Here is a 7623-nt window from a genome sequence, read left to right as displayed (position 1 = left end):
ACTAGACCATGGTGTTATAGTATGTAGAGGTTAAACTAGACCATGGTGTTATAGTATGTGGAGGTTAAACTAGACCATGGTGTTATAGTATGTAGAGGTTAAACTAGACCATTGTGTTATAGTATGTAGAGGTTAAACTAGACCATGGTGTTATAGTATGTAGAGGTTAAACTAGACCATGGTGTTATAGTATGTAGAGGTGGAGGTTAAACTAGACCATGGTGTTATAGCATGTAGAGGTTAAACTAGACCATGGTGTTATAGTATGTAGAGGTTAAACTAGACCATGGTGTTATAGTATGTAGAGGTTAAACTAGACCATGGTGTTATAGTATGTAGAGGTTAAACTAGACCATGGTGTTATAGTATGTAGAGGTTAAACTAGACCATGGTGTTATAGTATGTAGAGGTTAAACTAGACCATGGTGTTATAGTATGTAGAGGTTAAACTAGACCATGGTGTTATAGTATGTAGAGGTTAAACTAGACCATGGTGTTATAGTATGTAGAGGTTAAACTAGACCATGGTGTTATAGTATGTAGAGGTTAAACTAGACCATGGTGTTATAGTATGTGGGGGTTAAACTAGACCATGGTGTTATAGTATGTAGAGGTTAAACTAGACCATGGTGTTATAGTATGTAGAGGTTAAACTAGACCATGGTGTTATAGTATGTGGAGGTTAAACTAGACCATGGTGTTATAGTATGTAGAGGTTAAACTAGACCATGGTGTTATAGTATGTAGAGTTTAAACTAGGCCATGGTGTTATAGCATGTAGAGGTTAAACTAGACCATGGTGTTATAGCATGTAGAGGTTAAACTAGACCATGGTGTTACAGTATGTAGAGGTTAAACTAGTCCATGGTGTTATAGTATGTAGAGGTTAAACTAGCCCATGGTGTTATAGCATGTAGAGGTTAAACTAGACCATGGTGTTATAGCATGTAGAGGTTAAACTAGACCATGGTGTTATAGCATGTAGAGGTTAAACTAGACCATGGTGTTATAGTATGTAGAGGTTAAACTAGACCATGGTGTTATAGCATGTAGAGGTTAAACTAGACCATGGTGTTATAGCATGTAGAGGTTAAACTAGACCATGGTGTTATAGCATAGTATGAGGTTAAACTAGACCATGGTGTTATAGTATAGACCATGGTGTTATAGTATGTAGGTTAAACTAGACCATGGTGTTATAGTATGACCATGGTGTTATAGTATGTAGAGGTTAAACTAGACCATGGTGTTATAGTATGTTATAGTGTGTAGGTTAAACTAGACCATGGTGTTATAGTATGTAGAGGTTAAACTAGACCATGGTGTTATAGTATGTAGAGGTTAAACTAGACCATGGTGTTATAGCATGTAGAGGTTAAACTAGACCATGGTGTTATAGTATGTAGAGGTTAAACTAGACCATGGTGTTATAGTATGTAGATGGTGTTATAGTTAAACTAGACCATGGTGTTATAGTATGTAGAGGTTAAACTAGACCATGGTGTTATAGTATGTAGAGGTTAAACTAGACCATGGTGTTATAGTATGTAGAGGTTAAACTAGACCATGGTGTTATAGTATGTAGAGGTTAAACTAGACCATGGTGTTATAGTATGTAGAGGTTAAACTAGACCATGGTGTTATAGTATGTGTTATAGCATGGTGTTATAGTATGTAGAGGTTAAACTAGACCATGGTGTTATAGTATGTAGAGGTTAAACTAGACCATGGTGTTATAGTATGTTATAGTATGTAGTGGTTAAACTAGACCATGGTGTTATAGTATGTAGAGGTTAAACTAGACCATGGTGTTATAGTATGTAGAGGTTAAACCTAGACCATGGTGTTATAGTATGTAGAGGTTAAACTAGACCATGGTGTTATAGTATGTAGAGGTTAAACTAGACCATGGTGTTATATGTAGAGGTTAAACTAGACCATGGTGTTATAGTATGTAGGTTAAACTAGACCATGGTGTTATAGTATGTAGAGGTTAAACTAGACCATGGTGTTATAGCATGTAGAGGTTAAACTAGCCCATGGTGTTATAGTATGTAGAGGTTAAACTAGACCATGGTGTTATAGTATGTAGAGGTTAAACTAGACCATGGTGTTAAACTAGACCATGGTGTTATAGTATGTAGAGGTTAAACTAGACCATGGTGTTATAGTATGTAGAGGTTAAACTAGACCATGGTGTATTATAGCATGTAGAGGTTAAACTAGACCATGGTGTTATAGTATGTAGAGGTTAAACTAGACCATGGTGTTATAGTATGTAGAGGTTAAACTAGACCATGGTGTTATAGTATGTAGAGGTTAAACTAGACCATGGTGTTATTATAGTATGGTGTTATAGTATGTAGAGGTTAAACTAGACCATGGTGTTATAGTATGTAGAGGTTAAACTAGACCATGGTGTTATAGTATGTAGAGGTTAAACTAGACCATGGTGTTATATATGTAGAGGTTAAACTAGACCATGGTGTTATAGTATTAGAGGTTAAACTAGACCATGGTGTTATAGTATGTAGAGGTTAAACTAGACCATGGTGTTATAGTATGTAGAGGTTAAACTAGACCATGGTGTTATAGCATGTAGAGGTTAAACTAGACCATGGTGTTATAGTATGTAGAGGTTAAACTAGACCATGGTGTTATAGTATGTAGAGGTTAAACTAGACCATGGTGTTATGTATGTGTTAAATAGACCATGGTGTTATAGTAGAGGTTAAACTAGACCATGGTGTTATAGTATGTAGAGGTTAAACTAGACCATGGTGTTATAGTATGTAGAGGTTAAACTAGACCATGGTGTTATAGTATGTAGAGGTTAAACTAGACCATGGTGTTATAGTATGTAGAGGTTAAACTAGACCATGGTGTTATAGTATGTAGAGGTTAAACTAGACCATGGTGTTATAGTATGTAGAGGTTAAACTAGACCATGGTGTTATAGTATGTAGAGGTTAAACTAGACCATGGTGTTATAGTATGTAGAGGTTAAACTAGACCATGGTGTTATAGTATGTAGAGGTTAAACTAGACCATGGTGTTATAGTATGTAGAGGTTAAACTAGACCATGGTGTTATAGTATGTGTTATAGACCATGGTGTTATATGTAGAGGTTAAACTAGACCATGGTGTTATATGTAGAGGTAGACCATGGTGTTATAGTATGTAGAGGTTAAACTAGACCATGGTGTTATAGTATGTAGAGGTTAAACTAGACCATGGTGTTATAGTATGTAGAGGTTAAACTAGACCATGGTGTTATAGTATGTAGAGGTTAAACTAGACCATGGTGTTATAGTATGTAGAGGTTAAACTAGACCATGGTGTTATAGCATGTAGAGGTTAAACTAGACCATGGTGTTATAGTATGTAGAGGTTAAACTAGACCATGGTGTTATATGGTGTTATGTAGAGGTTAAACTAGACCATGGTGTTATAGTATAGACCATGGTGTTATAGTATGTAGAGGTTAAACTAGACCATGGTGTTATAGTATGTAGAGGTTAAACTAGACCATGGTGTTATAGTATGTAGAGGTTAAACTAGACCATGGTTAAACTAGACCATGGTGTTATAGTATGTAGAGGTTAAACTAGACCATGGTGTTATAGTATGTAGAGGTTAAACTAGACCATGGTGTTATAGTATGTAGAGGTTAAACTAGACCATGGTGTTATAGTATGTAGAGGTTAAACTAGACCATGGTGTTATAGTATGTAGAGGTTAAACTAGACCATGGTGTTATAGTATGTAGAGGTTAAACTAGACCATGGTGTTATAGTATGTAGAGGTTAAACTAGACCATGGTGTTATAGTATGTAGAGGTTAAACTAGACCATGGTGTTATAGTATGTAGAGGTTAAACTAGACCATGGTGTTATAGTATGTAGAGGTTAAACTAGACCATGGTGTTATAGTATGTAGAGGTTAAACTAGACCATGTTATAGTATGTAGAGGTTATAGACCAGTATGTATGTAGAGGTTAAACTAGACCATGGTGTTATAGTATGTAGAGGTTAAACTAGACCATGGTGTTATAGTATGTAGAGGTTAAACTAGACCATGGTGTTATAGTATGTAGTTAAACTAGACCATGGTGTTATTATAGTATGACCATGGTGTTATATGAGGTTAAACTAGACCATGGTGTTATAGTATGTAGAGGTTAAACTAGACCATGGTGTTATAGTATGTAGAGGTTAAACTAGACCATGGTGTTATAGTATGTAGAGGTTAAACTAGACCATGGTGTTATAGCATGTAGAGGTTAAACTAGACCATGGTGTTATAGCATGTAGAGGTTAAACTAGACCATGGTGTTATAGTATGTAGAGGTTAAACTAGACCATGGTGTTATAGTATGTAGAGGTTAAACTAGACCATGGTGTTATAGTATGTAGAGGTTAAACTAGACCATGGTGTTATAGTATGTAGAGGTTAAACTAGACCATGGTGTTATAGTATGTATGAGGTTAAACTAGACCATGGTGTTATAGTATGTAGAGGTTAAACTAGACCATGGTGTTATAGTATGTAGAGGTTAAACTAGACCAACTAGACCATGGTGTTATAGTATGTAGAGGTTAAACTAGACCATGGTGTTATAGCATGTAGAGGTTAAACTAGACCATGGTGTTATAGTATGTAGAGGTTAAACTAGACCATGGTGTTATAGTATGTAGAGGTTAAACTAGACCATGGTGTTATAGTATGTAGAGGTTAAACTAGACCATGGTGTTATAGTATGTAGAGGTTAAACTAGACCATGGTGTTATAGCATGTAGAGGTTAAACTAGACCATGGTGTTATAGCATGTAGAGGTTAAACTAGACCATGGTGTTATAGTATGTAGAGGTTAAACTAGTTAAACTAGACCATGGTGTTATAGTATGTAGAGGTTAAACTAGACCATGGTGTTATAGTATGTAGAGGTTAAACTAGACCATGGTGTTATAGTATGTAGAGGTTAAACTAGACCATGGTGTTAAACTAGACCATGGTGTATGTAGAGGTTAAACTAGACCATGGTGTTATAGTATGTAGAGGTTAAACTAGACCATGGTGTTATAGTATGTAGAGGTTAAACTAGACCATGGTGTTATAGTATGTAGAGGTTAAACTAGACCATGGTGTTATAGCATGTAGAGGTTAAACTAGACCATGGTGTTATAGTATGTAGAGGTTAAACTAGACCATGGTGTTATAGTATGTAGAGGTTAAACTAGACCATGGTGTTATGTATGTAGAGGTTAAATAGACCAGTTATGTATAGTATGTAGAGGTTAAACTAGACCATGGTGTTATAGTATAGTAGAGGTTAAACTAGACCATGGTGTTATAGTATGTAGAGGTTAAACTAGACCATGGTGTTATAGTATGTAGAGGTTAAACTAGACCATGGTGTTATAGTATGTAGAGGTTAAACTAGACCATGGTGTTATAGTATGTAGAGGTTAAACTAGACCATGGTGTTATAGTATGTAGAGGTTAAACTAGACCATGGTGTTATAGTATGTAGAGGTTAAACTAGACCATGGTGTTATAGTATGTAGACCATGGTGTTATAGTATTAAACTAGACCATGGTGTTATAGTATGTAGAGGTTAAACTAGACCATGGTGTTATAGTATGTTAAACTAGACCATGGTGTTATAGTATGTAGAGGTTAAACTAGACCATGGTGTTATAGTATGTAGAGGTTAAACTAGACCATGGTGTTATAGTATGTAGAGGTTAAACTAGACCATGGTGTTAGACCATGGTGTTATAGTATGTAGAGGTTAAACTAGACCATGGTGTTATAGTATGTAGAGGTTAAACTAGACCATGGTGTTATAGTATGTAGAGGTTAAACTAGACCATGGTGTTATAGTATGTAGAGGTTAAACTAGACCATGGTGTTATAGTATGTAGAGGTTAAACTAGACCATGGTGTTATAGCATGTAGAGGTTAAACTAGACCATGGTGTTATAGTATGTAGAGGTTAAACTAGACCATGGTGTTATAGTATGTAGAGGTTAAACTAGACCATGGTGTTATAGTATGTAGAGGTTAAACTAGACCATGGTGTTATAGTATGTGGAGTTATAGTTAAACTAGACCATGGTGTTATAGTATGTAGAGGTTAAACTAGACCATGGTGTTATAGTATGTAGAGGTTAAACTAGACCATGGTGTTATAGTGTGTAGAGGTTAAACTAGACCATGGTGTTATAGTATGTAGAGGTTAAACTAGGTGTTATAGTATGTAGAGGTTAAACTAGACCATGGTGTTATAGTATGTAGAGGTTAAACTAGACCATGGTGTTATAGTATGTGTTATAGAGGTTAAACTAGACCATGGTGTTATAGTATGTAGAGGTTAAACTAGACCATGGTGTTATAGTATGTAGAGGTTAAACTAGACCATGGTGTTATAGTATGTAGAGGTTAAACTAGACCATGGTGTTATAGTATGTAGAGGTTAAACTAGACCATGGTGTTATAGTATGTAGAGGTTAAACTAGACCATGGTGTTATAGTATGTAGAGGTTAAACTAGACCATGGTGTTATAGTATGTAGAGGTTAAACTAGACCATGGTGTTATAGTATGTAGAGGTTAAACTAGCCCATGGTGTTATAGTATGTAGAGGTTAAACTAGACCATGGTGTTATAGTATGTAGAGGTTAAACTAGACCATGGTGTTATAGTATGTAGAGGTTAAACTAGACCATGGTGTTATAGTATGTAGAGGTTAAACTAGACCATGGTGTTATAGCATGTAGAGGTTAAACTAGACCATGGTGTTATAGTATGTAGAGGTTAAACTAGACCATGGTGTTATAGTATGTAGAGGTTAAACTAGACCCATGGTGTTATAGTATGTAGAGGTTAAACTAGACCATGGTGTTATAGTATGTAGAGGTTAAACTAGACCATGGTGTTATAGTATGTAGAGGTTAAACTAGACCATGGTGTTATAGTATGTAGAGGTTAAACTAGACCATGGTGTTATAGTATGTAGAGGTTTAGAAACTAGACCATGGTGTTATAGTATGTAGAGGTTAAACTAGACCATGGTGTTATAGTATGTAGAGGTTAAACTAGACCATGGTGTTATAGTATGTAGAGGTTAAACTAGACCATGGTGTTATAGTATGTAGAGGTTAAACTAGACCATGGTGTTATAGTATGTGTTATAGTAGAGGTTAAACTAGACCATGGTGTTATAGCATGTAGAGGTTAAACTAGACCATGGTGTTATAGTATGTAGAGGTTAAACTAGACCATGGTGTTATAGTATGTAGAGGTTAAACTAGACCATGGTGTTATAGTATGTAGAGGTTAAACTAGACCATGGTGTTATAGTATGTAGAGGTTAAACTAGACCATGGTGTTATAGTATGTAGAGGTTAAACTAGACCATGGTGTTATAGTATGTAGAGGTTAAACTAGACCATGGTGTTATAGTATGTAGAGGTTAAACTAGACCATGGTGTTATAGTATGTAGAGGTTAAACTAGACCATGGTGTTATAGTATGTAGAGGTTAAACTAGACCATGGTGTTATAGTATGTAGAGGTTAAACTAGACCATGGTGTTATAGTATGTAGAGGTTAAACTA

This window comes from Oncorhynchus masou, chromosome 5 (genome assembly GCF_036934945.1).
Source record: "Oncorhynchus masou masou isolate Uvic2021 chromosome 5, UVic_Omas_1.1, whole genome shotgun sequence".
In the NCBI taxonomy this organism is placed as follows: Eukaryota; Metazoa; Chordata; class Actinopteri; order Salmoniformes; family Salmonidae; genus Oncorhynchus; species Oncorhynchus masou.
This window is presented reverse-complemented; position numbering follows the sequence as displayed.